Here is a 15,874-nt window from a genome sequence, read left to right on the forward strand (position 1 = left end):
TAAAGAATTGCTTACCGAAGACATTTTAATAGAACTAGATTTAAATTTACTTTCCAGCTGTTTACCTTTTCCAAGTTTCTTTAGTAAATGGGGATGTACATCTCAAGATAAAGGAGATTATTATTGATAGTAATGCTCAACAAAACCCAGAGAGTCATGTGCTGCAGCTCTCCGGTGTTCTGCTTTCATTTAATATCAAAGTATCAGAGAAAAAAGGAGAAATAATGTAAAAAAAAAAAAGTGCAGTATACAGACTCCAACAGAAAGCCATGACAGGAAATATTAGATTGTATGTTACTTTAGGGCAAGGTTATAATATCTTCTTCTTTCTCTGTGGCTTCACCAGACTTAATAAATGTTGACTGAACTAACTGCCATGGATTCTGCCCTTAATACATTAGAAACAGAACTTCTCCTTCAACATATAATTAGCGTATTTCTTAAGAGCAGCAGGATAAACAGAGACTGCTAGGTGTTTATAGCAATGCTATCATTTCCTTTTATAGAGAAAGAGTACAAACAGAAGAGGGGGATAAGCCATAGTTTCATGCTGGCTAACTCTAGGCAATTATCTATTACTATTATATCCTTATTAGTAGAGATGCTGTTGCGATTTGATGTCATAAAACATTACCCTTCTCTGACAGATATTATAAGCCAAACTGCTTAGAAGAGCCAGTCAGCCTCAAAATGACAGAAGTCCTGTATCCCCATCAGATTCAGTGTTAAAAGTTCTGTCTTTCATCTGTCACGCTTATTTGATGGACGTAACATCCATTGCAAGGCCCACATTTGTAATAGCAAGGTGCGTAGGTGTTCGACTGACGTAGAGCTCGGAGGATATAGGCTGCTGCGTCGTGGGAAAGGAAGCCACCAGGATGGGGCATTGATGGCCTCGTGGGTGAACGTAGTCAGGTGTGAGACATGAGGGAGTGCCAGGAGGCTACTGAGTTCTGTTTGAAGGCATGGCCAATACAACTCACTACGAGATGAGAGTGGTACAGATTGTCTCTGAGAAGCAGCCGTGTGAGCACAGCAGTTGCTAAAAGCAAACCAGACTAAGAACGACCTTTGAACCTAGGTAGGTACCTCAAACCAGGTTTTCATGACCCTAACAAACCACCAGGTCCATAGAGTGCCTTTGTGAGAGTGAACAAAGCATTCTTACAGACGCACACATGAGAAGAGGGCTGCTTTCTAGTTGGTTGTGCCAGTGAGCCATCTCTGGCCTCTCAACCACAATCCCCTCTTCGTTGCCCCACTAGTGATACCGGAACTCGATTTAAGATGAAGATGAATTGCTGTGTCTCAGCTCTTAAGATGTCCTTAGGATAGGGGAAGAGACAGACAAGTCTATAGACGATGGGGGGTAGGCTTTGTTGGGCAGAAACACAGGGTACTGTGGAAAAGTGTAGGAGAGAGACCGTTTCTATTGCTGCATAACAAATTATTCCAAATCATAGAGGCTTAAAACAACAATAAATATTTATTGTCTTACATAGCATCTGTGTCAGGAATTTGGGAGTGGCTTAGTGGAATGATGCTGGCTTGGGGTCTCCTACATTATAGTCAAGGCGTCTGCCAGGGCGCAGTCATTTGAAGGTGCACCCAGGGCTGTGCGATAGGCTTCAAAGGTGGCTCCCTCACGTGACTGGCAAGCTGACACCAGCGGTTGGCACAATGCCTCACCACACTGACCTTTCTGAGGGCTGGTTGAATGATGTCAAGATATGGCAGTGGGCTTCTACCAGAGTAAGTGATAAAAGAGAGCAAGGTGGGATTTGCTATTTTTATAATGACTTAGCCTCAAAACACACATTTGGCCATGCCCTACAGGTCACCCAGGTCAAATTTATTCAGTGGGTATCAGGAGGAAGATGGTTGTGGGCCATCGTAGAGGCTGGCTACTGCAGACTCCCCAGAACAAGCTGGGGGGCGGAAAGCTTCCTGCAGGACGGAACACGGGAGCTGAGTCTGCAGCCGTGCTGGCAAGCGGTGTAGAGTAGAAGGATGTTCCGAGCAGAGGTATGAGTATGTGCAAGCGTATGGCCGGATGAAGAGGAAATGGCAGGTGTTCTGGTACCACTCCGTGGTAGGATCCAGTGTTTTGAGGTTAGGAGGGTGGTGCTGGGCAAATGCAGTGAGAAATGAGTCTGGGTAAATCATCAGGTAAAATCGCAAAGGACCTTGTTGGCATTTTGCCTAGAGGAGATGGGTAGTTCTGAACCGATTTTAATCAGGATGATGTTTCCAAATGCTTGCATCTCAGAAGGAAGGCCCCCAGATTCAGTGCCTCTACTACAGTGTTAACTTCCAACTCTTCTTAGAAGCAGAGTCAAATGCCTACAGAGTAGATTTCCTGCTTTCTTCTTTGTTCCTTATCCAGTGTTCTTCTCTTTAAACTCATCTGAAGCATAAGGGGTTCCAGATTTCTCCATCAGTCCTGGGAAATTCTCTTTAAAGGCCTGTGCCAAGCTGCGGGTGTTGCAGGGGACTCCGGTTAAAAACAGATCAAGGGATATCAGCCTTCCGCACTGACAGTGCTTGAGTCAAGGGACATCATTGCTTTGAAGGACATTTTTTTTTTTATTATTTTTTTTTAAAGATTTTTATTTATTTATTCGACAGAGATAGAGACAGCCAGGGAGAGAGGGAACACAAGCAGGGGAAGTGGGAGAGGAAGAAGCAGGCTCATAGCGGAGGAGCCCGATGCAGGGCTCAATCCCACAAAGCCGGGATCACGCCCTGAGCCGAAGGCAGATGCTTAACCGCTGTGCCACCCAGGCGCCCTGCTTTGAAGGACATTTTATACATGTGTCAATGTGGCAGATCTCTTCAGCTATAATCATAAGAAAAATAATGCTGTCAACATTAGCATTCTTTTTTTTATTTTTAAAAATTAATTTATTTTAGAGCTAGAGAGCAGGGAAGGAGGGGTAGAGGAGAGGGAGAGAGAATCTCAGGCAGACTCCATGCTGAGCACAGAGCCTGACACAGGGCTCGATCCCACAATCCTGAGATCATGACCTGAGCTGAAATCAAGAGTTGGATGCTTAACCGACTAAGCCACCCAGGGGCCCCAACATTAGCATTTTCAAGGGTGAAGGACAACTATCCATACACGTATGCATACCACACACACACACACACACACACACACACACACACACACATCACTTAGTCCTGGGACCCTAGGATGCTAGATTAGGAAGCATTATCTGTCTCTCCCAGGGGCAGAAGAAATCCATCAGTCAATTTCCAGTTTTCCGTAGAAGAAGGAGTAGGAATGAGACAGAATTAAGATCCTTACATGACCCTCCATCTGACTTTCATTACTACTGCCATGTTATTCTCTTGAAAACCTTCGGAGGTGTAAGCCAGTCCGCTTACATGCAGCAAAGTGCCTAATTTCAGTCTCTTCCATGGACTCAGCCCCATGCCTTGGCGATTTGCCTTCCTTTCTCAAGACAGTTGGCTAACCCGTGAAGCTAGGGAATGGGCATGGCTAGCCTTGACGTCTCCTTCAGATTGAAAAGATCCCATTTTATAAATCACTTTTCAAAGCCATGCTCTTATTGGAGATGCTAATGCATGTGGGGCGCATGAGATGGGAAAAGAGATACAGTAATTCACAAGCCATATAATCAGTCTCTGAATAATTTAAAATTTCGTGTACTACTAGACCCTGCGTTTTCCTTGCTGTTGACATAATTCAGATAACGAAGGGAAGAGTCATCAAAAAACTCTTAATGAAGAGGAAGTCCGTATTGCTGATTCCTGGTCTAATTTTTTTTCCGGAAGTACCCTAACTGAACTAGCGTAGCTCTTAGGAAACGCTCATACACTTTTAAAATTCATTGTCCATTTAAAAGAAATAATCATCTTTTTTTAAAGATTACCTTAGGATCTTATACCTCCTTATTCAGTCCACTCTTTCTAAGATATTTCTTGGTTCCTTATATGTTTTCTCAGTGCTTTGCTACTGGCTTTTACTCTTCATGGTCTGTAGAGGCCCAGTCACGGAGGAACCTTTCCAGCAGCTGATAGAAATACAGGAAGCCCTGGCACACAGGGGCAGAGCTCCCAAACAGGAGCTATTTGAGTTGATTGTGGACAAAACCTCAATTGGTCACTTAGTTTGTTAGCAAATCCGATAGTTAATTTGATGTGTCGACTTGACTGGCACAGGTATGTGGTCAAACATTGTTCTGGATATTTCTATGAGGATGTTTTGGATTAACATTTAAGTTGGTAGAATGAGTAAAGCAGATTTTGCCCCCTCATGTGGGTGGGACTCATCCCGTCAGTTGAAGGCCTGACTAGACCAAAAAGGCTGACTCTCTCCTAAGTAAAAGAAAATTCCTTCTGCCTGTGGGCAGGACTGGCTGCCTAGGTAGAATATACTTATTTTGGGGGTGGGATGAGACAGGGAAAACTTCTCTCTTTCTAACCTCACAAAAGTCTTCTCTGTCTAATGGAGGATGCTCAGAATTCTCCTTCATTCTTTCTTTCTTAATATATTTCCAACACTTCCAAGAATATAACATTTTAGGGGTGCCTGGGTGGATCAGTCGGTTAAGGGTCTGCCTTTGGCTCAGGTCATGATCCCAGGGTCCTGTGTGGGGCCCTCTGTGCTGCTCATGCTTTCTCTCTCTCAAATAAATAAATAAATAAAATCTTAAAAAAAAAAAGAATATAACATCTCAAACAGTTATTTATAGCATTTTTGGCTCAGCTGAGATTCAGACAGGAAATCAGAAACCACATTAGGTATTTCCACAGGAGGAATTCAAAATAAAGCATTGCTTAAACAAATGTTGGAAAAATGAAAAAGCCAAATTTGAACATTAGGTAACACAGAAATTACAATAAGTAGCCACCACTCTGGGCCCTGGAACAAAGGAAAGAGGTCGGAGTTGTTTAAACCTAGAAGCTTACGGAAGAGGCCCTGCGAGGTTAGAATTCAGGCTTCTCAGAAAGGGGAGCTATCCAGCAGCTTCCGGTACCTCAGGAAGTCAGAGAAGTGGCCCCATGGATTTAGGACTCAGAGCTTGGAGGAAAGACGATTCCCAGCTGGTGCTTCTAGGCATCTGAAAGTGAGGAAGAAAGCTGAAAAAGGGACCGCTGCTACCACTAGGTTATTGTTGGCAAGATGTGAACAACCGGCATAAAAAGCATCTCCATTCTCTCTCTACTGCCCCCTATTGGTCATCTCTAACAGACAGAGGAGAACTCTAGTACTAGTCCCCCATTATCATAATTGTGGTTTTCATTTTGTTTTCTGTGGTTTCAGTGACCTGTGGTCAACCTTGGTTTGGAAGTAGACAATCCTTCTTCTGACTTATCATCAGAAGGTCAATAGTAGCCTAAAGCTACGTCACAATGCCTACGTCATTCACCTCACTTCATCTCATAATGTAGGTATTTTATTATCTTACATCATCATAAAAAAGAAGGATGACTACAGTTCCATAAGATATTTTGAGACAATGATAGACCACATAATATAACTTTTATTACAGTATATTGTCATAATTGCTTTATTTTATTATCATTGTTGTTAGTCTCTTCCTGTGCCTAATTTAGAAATGAAACTTTATTGTAGGCACCTATGTCTGCAACATAGTCATATAAGGTTTGGTTTCAGGCATCCACTGGGGATCTTATAACGTATCCCTGGATAAGAGGGGTGATTACTATAGTTTTTGCTACATCTGAGCCCTAGCGTTTCAGAGTAGAGGGGGATGGGTTTTGATTTGAAAGACAGTAGCTTAATAACTGGCAAGCTTATTATGAATGGAAAGATTGGAAGACTGATTTTGATAGAGAAGAAAACCTAGGGAGATAGATTCTAATGGACTTAGAGGGGAATATGAATGAAATTTCTAGGAGGCTAAACAGAGAACAGGAAGTTATCCTTTTGCACAGTGTCAGCTTTGAAATATTTGATGTCTCTAGATAATAATGTTAACATAGAAAGGTTAAAGCTAGCTGTAAATATTAGCTGGTATATAAATAACAATCAGATACATTTATGCTTATAATCTATATTGCCTATCCAACTATGCTGAACATGGTATAGAAATACTTTATATCCACATGGATATTTCATAATCCCCAAAACCTTATAAAAATGATTGAACTTACTGTGGATATAAGAAATAACTATAGTAATATAATCAAACATTGAAACATAGTCACTTTGTCTGGATGGCTCAGTCAGTTAAGCATTGGACTCTTGATTTCAGCTCAAGTCATGATTTCCAGGTAGTGGAATGGAGCCCTGCATAAGGCTTGACGCTCAGCGTGAGGTCTGCTTGAGATTCTCTCTCTTTCTCTCCCCATCTGCCCCTCCCCCAGCTCCTGCTCTCTCTCTAAAATAAATAAATAAAATCTTAAAAAAAAACATAATCACTTTGGGAAATTAAATACAATATTCCAAATATTTAAAGAGTTAACACTGCGTAATTACCATGTACCTGGCATTTTTTAAGTGTTCACATGTATTCACTCAGTTAGTTCTCACTGTAACTATTTCTTTTATTTTCCCATTTATAGGAAAAAAAAAAAACTATGATAGAAAGAAGTTAAGTAATTTGCCAATAATCACCCAGCCCTAAGAGGCAGAACCAGGATTTTACTCCAGTATTCTGACTCTTAAGCATTCTATTCTACAGTTAGTAAAAAAAAAAAAAAAAAAAAAAAAAAAAAAAAAAAAAATTGGATATAAAAAAAATACCTTCAAGTTGTATTATAAGCCTTAGTTTCCTTCTCTGTTAATATGGTTAATAATTCCTGCATGATGGGATTTGTATAAAGATTAAATAGTCTGATATTTGTAAAAAGTACTAGTACAGGGTCTGTGGTGTATTCTGAATATCTTGATTGAGATAGGTGAAATGTAAGTCATCTATGGGTGCATGTGATATTTTGGAAATAAATAAAAATATCTCCTGTAACCAAGATTAATGAGCGAAGGGAGAAGTCACACCGGCCACTAATACAGCCTGATAAGCAACAAGGTGTTCTAGAAGGGCAGCTTGGATTTTATTATATGCTTTCTAAACGGCTAGTTGTATTAAGATAATTATCAGAAAAATCATCTTTACATTTAAAATCTCAATTTCTTAAATAAATGAGGAAGGAACAAAACAGAGCAATTAGTAGCAGAGCCCTGTTATGGAGCTCTACCTTTGGGCCTGCCCTACTGGCCCTACTCAGTCTGCACTCAAGAGGGAAAATACCACTTTGGTACTGGAATACTGATGGGCTATAAGGTGATTTATTTTTCTGCTTGCTTTAAAAAAAAAAGAGATGAGAGTATAATGTAGAGTAATGGCTGCGTTGTGTGATTGCGGATAGAGCAAATATAATAATATGCTTCTCTAACACAAAACAATAACTGATTCCTTCTCATTATTCTTTAAGTGCACGAACACGCAATACAAATGTTCTAAATGAAAGCCCTGTGTTTCAAGGTTATTTATTGAAGAGACCTCATAAAAATATCTGTATAGGACTAAGACTCCATATTGGCTAAAACTAATTTAGAGGGGCCACAAAGAAGAAAAGAAGGAACACTTTGCTCTTGGGGTGTTTTAGGAAATTTCGAAACACGGTTAGAACTGTAATACCCAGAGCCGCTCAGGTTTGTAACCAAGGCAACTCCTCCCGCTCCGTGTTCAGGCTTTCCTGTTGATTATCTATTGTAATGCCAATAATTGCAGCTGAGAGGAGTCTCTGTTTGTTGTGAGAGACAATTAGCACTTGAAATAAAATAACAGATTTAAATAAATTGGGGGACTCAACAGTGTGACCTGATCTCTTAGGAACAAGCAACAGCTTGGGAACAGGACTGACTCTGGTGTTTGCAGCCGCCTCCAGAGTGAGAGAGCCATCATCCCAAGTTACTTGAGGTCTTATTGGCGATTACTCTAGTTGTTATGGTTGAACACCATTTGTTTCTTCTTAGATAATATTGGAAAATAGTTTAATAAGCCCAAACCTGCAAGAAGGTGATACTGAATTTTCAGCGATAGGCTTATTCAAGCAACTTGTCTCTACATGTAATGCTTCTTTAAAAATATTTCTTCCAATTACGGTCATAATTACTCTTCACTGTTACATAGACTGTATTTTAAATTGTTGTTTGCTTTAATTCAGATGTGGACGGGAAGCTTGCCTCTCCTGATCTCGCCTGCAATTTTTGCTTTCAAAGTGAAAGTCACCATTAGTTCTGTGACCATTTACGGAAACCATTACATGGCACAAACTCTCAAAATCGGTGTGAATTAACCCATGGGCCATGATTCTTGGGGAGTTTTTCCTAAGTCGCCCTAAATCTTTAGTATTCCGAAGACAAATAAGTTTTCCCTGACTCAACTAGTTGTCAGAGTCTCAATTGTTATTTGTATAAAAAGTCACTCTGGTTTCATGTTTCCACGTGATGGGATTTCTGCCAGAATGATACTCTCGGCCTCTCCCTTTAGATACCTGATTTGTGAATTCAAGAGAAGAAACCAAACATGCTGGACCCAGCCCGTTCTGGACTTCTCTTTTTCAGAGTGAACAGGTCCACAGGATTCATGCAACCCCATGGCCCCTTTTCCGTGTGGTAAGGGCTCTGTTGCTAGGGGGAAATGGCCTGCCGCTGTCAAACCATACTGGTGAATAAGGAAACAAGTCTTTTCAATTCAGTGATAAAGGCAGATCTAAAGCCACATTCTCCAATCAGCTTTAACAGTAATAAAACTGTTGGTTTGATTTCCATCGCTCTCTCTCTTCTATCTTGAAATTGGTTCTGAGTTCAGTTGGGAGAGATGTTATTTATTGGCTGGCCAAAACACGTAACGTATGTTTTCCATAGCAAATGTAGTTGATAAATATTAAATAATGACAAAGTCATAAAATGTAAATTCCATGAGAGCAGAGTCCTTGCTTGTCTGGTTCACTGCCATTTCTCTCGTACATAGAGGTGCTTAAAACATCTGTTGAATGACAAGTTACAGCTTCTCCGGTTCAGATCATAAGTGTTCTCACTCACATCTTAGAATAAAGCATTTGGGGCACTTCTTATTTTTCTAACACCCAAAATATTAATGAAAGATGATCTCAATGTACATGAAAGGACAGGAACCACAGAATCATTGAATTATTCACAGCAGAGACTGACAGTATGCTGTGCACGGATTTGGAATGTAGGCTTATCTCACGTTTGTTCCCCAGCCTAGGACCGCGGTACTGGGAAACCTTAAAGGATGGAAAAGGAACAAAGGACTCTGACATGGGCCAGTAGGGAAATAGGCCTAAGGAACAGAAGGAAAGGATTTGAGTATGTAAAGGGTGGGTCACATAGGAGGTAAGGAGCTCACACAATACTGGGTATGAAATAATCAAAGAGTAATGTCTCTGAGCCACTGTTTCTAACAGGACGTGTAGACTGACGGAAAGTATCATGGCATGGGAAGCTAGGAAATACATTTTCAAAACAGGAAACCCTTCTTCTTGCCAGCAAGAGTGGACTTCAAAATCTACACCTTGATCCAGTCTGTCGAACAGACAGTGACTGGCGGAGAAATCTCTAGCAGGACAAATACTAGCCAAACACAAATGAGGAGTGTAAGCTCCTCGGGGTGCTTGGAAGAGACCAAGATTTTATCCCAGATACCTCAAAACAAAGAGAAGACAATCCTGGAGCCCAAGAGTGTAGAAAAACTGGGGCAACACACAAAGAAAAAGAATCGGGACCACAGCAAAACAGAGATGAGCTATTCTTTTGCTCACGTTAGGTTAAGGTTCCTAAGAGGAAGTGGTACGTCCTCTCCAGTGTACAGTGCTTATAATTTGTTGTCTGTAATCTGGCCTAAGAATAGCCCAACGTCCGTAGGTCTCATTCTCGTGTATGGATTCAGGCCTTCCCCAGAAATCCCTTAATGAAGTCCCCAGGCTGCGTTATTCTTTGGGGTATTGTGATAGATAGCACTTGACTATTAGTGTTAGGATCATGGCACCTGGCATGGGTAAGAGCATGCAAACAGAATTGCATAATCCTGTCTTAATAAGACATATTACTTAAGTAGCAGAGCCCCTGGAATTCTGATGGAGCCGTGTCTGAATGCGGGCACTGCGGTCGGAGCACCTGGTTTTGAACTCTGCCGGGGCATTTACTAGCTAGTTGGAAAAGCTCAGGTTAGTTACTCATCATCCTGAGCTTCAGTTACCTCCGTAGACAAGGACAAAGAGAGATAGACTGTAATAGTCCTTACATCATCGAGCTGTAGCAAGAATTCAATAAGGTGAATCATACACACGAAGTATTTATATGAAATGAATTATTACCTGTTTACGTAAATTTAATGAGTTTTCCAAAATAGATGATTCACATAAAGCCCTTGCATGGTGATTGGCATATGATTGAGTTTATACAAATGGTGAGATATTACTATTAATGGATCCTGCAAACATGTGCCGAGTCCCTGCTGTGTCCTAAGTGCTTGTCTAGAATGCACTGAATATCCTGTTACAGCTCTCTTACCATACTTTGTATTTCATGCTAATTTCGGTCTCTTTAAGAGCTGATAATTTTCCCTTTCTCTGCAATAGTAGTCATTTTTTTCATTCCAAAAAGCATGAACAATATTTGATTGGGCTACTTCTCTTCCCTAAAGAAATTTTAGTGACAAGTGAGTTGATGGGACAGTCAGTAAGCCTTGGGTGTCCTGGGAGTGTTATTTAAGGACTCTTACATTTATTGCCCACTTCCTCCCCGTTTCCGTCTCTTCCTTCCTTCTTAATTTATTTCTAAGTCTCTGTCATGTGTATTGTATATGCTAGAACCTGCGGAAAATCCCAAGAAACACACACGCACACACTCCATGTTCTCAAGCATTTAGAATCCATTTGAGGAGACAAGACATGAGAAGTTAAATGTGAGAGTCAAATGGTGATACAAGACGCTATCTTGAGATGCATATTAAGGCTGTTGATGATATGCGATCAGCGATATCCCTTACACATTCAGCATATCTCATTATCAATCTCTGTTGTCAATAATTTGGTTTTTGATTCCTTCTTTCATATAGTCTATAGATCATGAAGATGTTGAAGTCATATAATTTTAGTGATACTGGACAAACTTAGTACCTTAAGCAAGATTAGGTTAGAGATCAGATGACTACATGGAAGAAATTCAGTTTATCAATAACATTTTTGAAATTTGAATCATTATCTTTAGAGGGATTGTCAAAATCATCACCAAATTCTTACTGGGATGTGTATGAGCATAAAATGTTAAAAGAAAATTTGCTGACTAATGATACACAGAGAATTGTTCCAAACAGTGACGTTTTGATAAATGGAGCCAATGTATTTGGGAAATGTGAAATGAAACGCAGGCACTCTTACAGGAAAACGTGAAAAGTAGTAATGCTAAATGGACTGGGGTGATAACCAGCAGCACATTTATATGAACATGTAATGCAAGGGGGTACAGGGAAAAAAAAAGCAATACGACTTTAGGTAGACTACACAAAGAAATCACATTATAGATCACGAAAAATATAGACAAGTCTGTTTATATCTTCTCGGTGAAACACTTTTGGAATAATGCACATGATCTCAGGATTTCAGCACCAGGAAGATGTTGAAAAACAAAGGAGATTCCAATGTGAAAAGCACAAGTGATTATAAGGAACTGCCAGATTGATTTATGAGGTATGAATGGCACAACGACCACCTAAATATGTGCATATATGTGAGTATCTCTTCCAGAAACCCAACGATTATCAAAATAATTATAGTCTCCTTTTGCAGTTCTGTTGTCAGGGATAAGCATTTGTTGGCTTAAGTAAAATCCCTTACCTTGAAAAGGAGATTATTTTAAAATTTCTCATCAGGCAGGCCCTCTCCAGGAAATAAAACTGTGTGCAATTCACATACAATTGTCAAATTCAAGCTCATTTGTAATAAACTAAGGAGACTGTGGGTCTAAAAACAAATGGTTCTAGTGGCAATAGAAATGAAAAATAACCCTAGCTGATAGATAACTAGTAGTCGCAGCTGAACTTATTCCTGGCCAACAGCCCATGTGCAGGGCTTGAAATTTTATAAATATATTATCTTAAAGGCAGAGGTGACTAATAACCTTAGGAGGGGAGAGCTAATAGAATGGGAGAAAGAAATGGGAGAAAATAAAAAGGCCAAAGGCTGAGATGTGTCCATTCAGTGACATAGTTTCTTAGAAAAGGTGAGAGAGCTTGAACTAATTTAATTATCACCAGGAAGTGCATAAATTCACCTCGTTCGGTTAAAAAAAGAGAGAACTATATTATAAGGCACAAATTACTGAATTTATTCTATGAATATATTAAAACACATGAATGTTTTAACTATAGGATAAAAACAGTCCTTGTTACAAATCCTGTTTATTCAAAAGGCTGACTACGCATATATAAATGTTATGAAAGAAATAACTTTAGATTCTTTATGTAATCAACTGACATTTTGGCATTTTAAAGTGAACTGCAAAAAAAAAAAAAAAAACAACAACAAAAAAAAAAAACCAAAAAACACCAACAGCGAACGTGAAGAATTTTAGAATACATGTATCTCAGAAATGATTACCTTTTATTTATAAATTGACTCTAGAATATATTCACCATGAATTATTTTCCATTTGGAAATAATTGCCTATAAGTGATATAAAGAAAAGGAAGATTATAGGCAAACACACAACTTGTAAAACTAAAGTATTTTAATGATTGAGGTTCCACACATATTTATGCTGGAGTTTATGGGAAGTGTTTTGAAATTCATGTAGAGCACTGAGAAAAAAAAGTTACAGGACCAATGATTCAAATTGAGGTCAACCAAGTTATAAATCAAAATATAAATGTACTTCACGGTACATTTATTTCCAACATAGTTCCTAAAATAACCTGTTTATTTCTTGAAATAAAGCATATACGTTTTAAAATTTATTTTAGTCAGAATTACCATCTTCTGTAAAAGCCCGAATTAGCTACAATCCTATCACTCCTCTATGTGAAAATTTTGATTGCTCACCATTGTTTATTGAATTAAGTGAATAATTTTCAGTTTATGGGCTCCTCGGTGATCTTTTCCAGTCCTTTCCGCAGTGTAGATGACTCAATCTACTTTTCCTATTCCAGTAATTCATGACTTGTAACTTCATAGTTGGCCGCTTCTTTTTGAAGCGAACAGAATAATTTTAAGCCCTTTCCTAATCCTATTGACATTGTTTCAAGTTCTTAGAAGATATTTCATGGGTTTCTTCTGGATTCATTTTGCAAATTCAGATGCCTACCGAGGTAACATAAAAAAGTTCAGTGGGTCTGGGGGAGACCAGACCGATGGGTGCAAACACACCCTGTCTCAGGCTCAGCCCCCACACCGTTTTGATTGCTGACATCGCGGTAATGGTGGCCTTGGTTGCCAGCTCTTCCAATTCTTTAAGAGGAACCAGAAATTACTCTTATGTGAAATTTCCCACTTGCGAATGTGGGAATTGATTCGAATTTTTAAAAAAAATGCTGTTTTTAGAAGAAAATAAAAGTTTCCAGGATGAGTATGGTCTATACACTGCTAGTTGTACGCTCCGTGACAAACTCTAAACCAACTAAATCCCCAACCCCCAGTTCAGTTTTCTGCCCCAGTCTCCTTGTTCATGACAGTTCCAGAGCCAAGAACTGCCTTCCCTCTTTCCCCATCACTTCACTCTGAAACTTCCTTGATTGTCTTCTTTATGAAACCTCTCTTCTCTACCTTCAGAGCTCTTTTCTCTCTGAATCTGTGTAATAAACCCTTTCTACACCAAATTCTGCCTTGTATCTTACGTGCTTTATTTTTACTGCTAACAGTATAGACTCCCTGACGGCAGAGGTTATTTTACTATGCTTGACACTTAGGAGACATTCAGTAAATGCTTGTAGAATTAAATTGACTTGGATATGGAAGATATCATTTAGAGATGTCCCATCAGCGGTATTTCTCATGGAGACTTTCATTGGAGCTGAACAATGTAGAGTTAATATTTCCAACGCTAAAGTCTAGTGAAAAAAAATCAGTTAAATCATGTTTCCTTGACAGATGGTGCATCTGTGTTTCCTAATGCAATATCCTGACTGTGTATAGTTGTCATAATTAAGTAATAGCTGCCTGCACGATCTTTGGTAACAAGAACCATTCCTATATGTGGACTTCAGTTCCAGTCTTGATCGATAACTGCCCCTGCATTTGATTAGTATGGACTATTTCTGGGTGGATTTCCTTCTCTGACACCCCCCGCCCCCCAAATTGATGAAGTTCTTTTTGGTTTCGGTTGGGGAAAACAGGCAGTTTAGAGTGAGCTGGGCCTGTATGGGTAGTTCCTGAAATGACCTGGGACACAGGACACAGAATTGTCTGGCTTTGTGGTTATTCACAGTTTGGCACAATGCTTGAGTTAATGTCATGAGGGACTCAGCAGAACTCGAGGAGTGTTGATGAATTTTTTCATGCTCTCCAGCACTAACTACACTTACCCATAGAGCATTATTTAGAAATTGTTACAGTTCATACCTCTTCTTGTTTGATCTGTATAGAGTGCATTGTTTATGAGACAGTTGGGTATGTGGTAGAAAGATCCTTGAAAGTGAAATCAAGAGATCAGCTGTTTGATCTTGAAAAGCGAGGAAGTTACCCGAGCACCCTGAGTCTACTTTTCTCATGTGCAAGATAAAAAGATGATGTGCCTGCCTCTTAGAGTAATCCTTACTTCAAGATGAAATGAAAATATTATATGTGAAAACCCTATGTGAACATCCTTTCCAAGTGTTCCGTTTTTGTTTATTTAAAGGACTTACGCACTTGTTCCTTTGGTGGTAGATATTTAATTTCTTGGGAACCCTTCCAAGTCAGCAAACAGTGGCTGCACCAAATCTGGCTAAGCCCGTTGGTTACCTATTGTCTACGGCTGCTCCGCTCAACTGTGGCAATGCTGAGTCCTCAAGACAGAAACCTTGGGTCCCACACAGTAAAAAATATTTAATATCAGTTCTTTACAAAAAAGTTAGCCTACTGCAGTTTTTCATTTGCAGGAGATATTCGAACATGTGGCTTCAGATCTGAACTTGAAGAGCACCCCAACTAGACCTTCTCAGATTTACTGTTTATTTTTCCTGTAGTCACAGGGCGGGAATGAAAACACCTGTGGGATTTGGGACCAGAACAATAATTACTTCTCAGTCTTATCTCCTGCAGCCAGAAGAAAACATCTGCTTTTTTAATTCTGCAGAGAAGGGCAGAATTAAAACTCTCTGGGGACTTGGGCTATATCTCTGGCACAGAGAAGGAAGGGTAGAGTCAGGCAGGAACGTTTCTGGTTTAACTGAATGCAAAATTAACGCAAATCAAATTAGCTGAGGGTGAAGCCTTGGCTTTAAAGTTTAAACCTAAACGGGTCTCGCTGCTGTTCTTGAACCAATGGGTAGTTGTTGGCAGAAGTCCCACTAATTCTTTGATTTGTCTAATAAAAGTCATTAAAAAAAATCAAATGGATCACTGGGCAGGAATTTGACCAGAAACACCTTCCAAGTGATAATTAGCTAGCCAATTTTTTCCTGAGTTTTATGTTACCATAAATATTCATGACACATTCCCCATCAAATTGTAAGTTCTTCAGGAAACACTGTTATCAGTTTAAGAACATGAATCAGACTGATAAAGCTAATTGGTTAGGGTTCTTTTTTCTCCTTCATTTTAAATAAAGCTGTCGAAGGTTCCCAGGGTAATGAAGAGCTTTGTTGTTATGACAACTGCTTATTCCTTTCGCTTTGAAGAAGCCTGTGATGTGATAGGCAACACATCAGGAATAATT

The sequence above is a fragment of the Ursus maritimus genome, unplaced genomic scaffold (assembly GCF_017311325.1).
Source record: "Ursus maritimus isolate PB19 unplaced genomic scaffold, ASM1731132v1 scaffold_26, whole genome shotgun sequence".
Taxonomy (NCBI): Eukaryota; Metazoa; Chordata; class Mammalia; order Carnivora; family Ursidae; genus Ursus; species Ursus maritimus.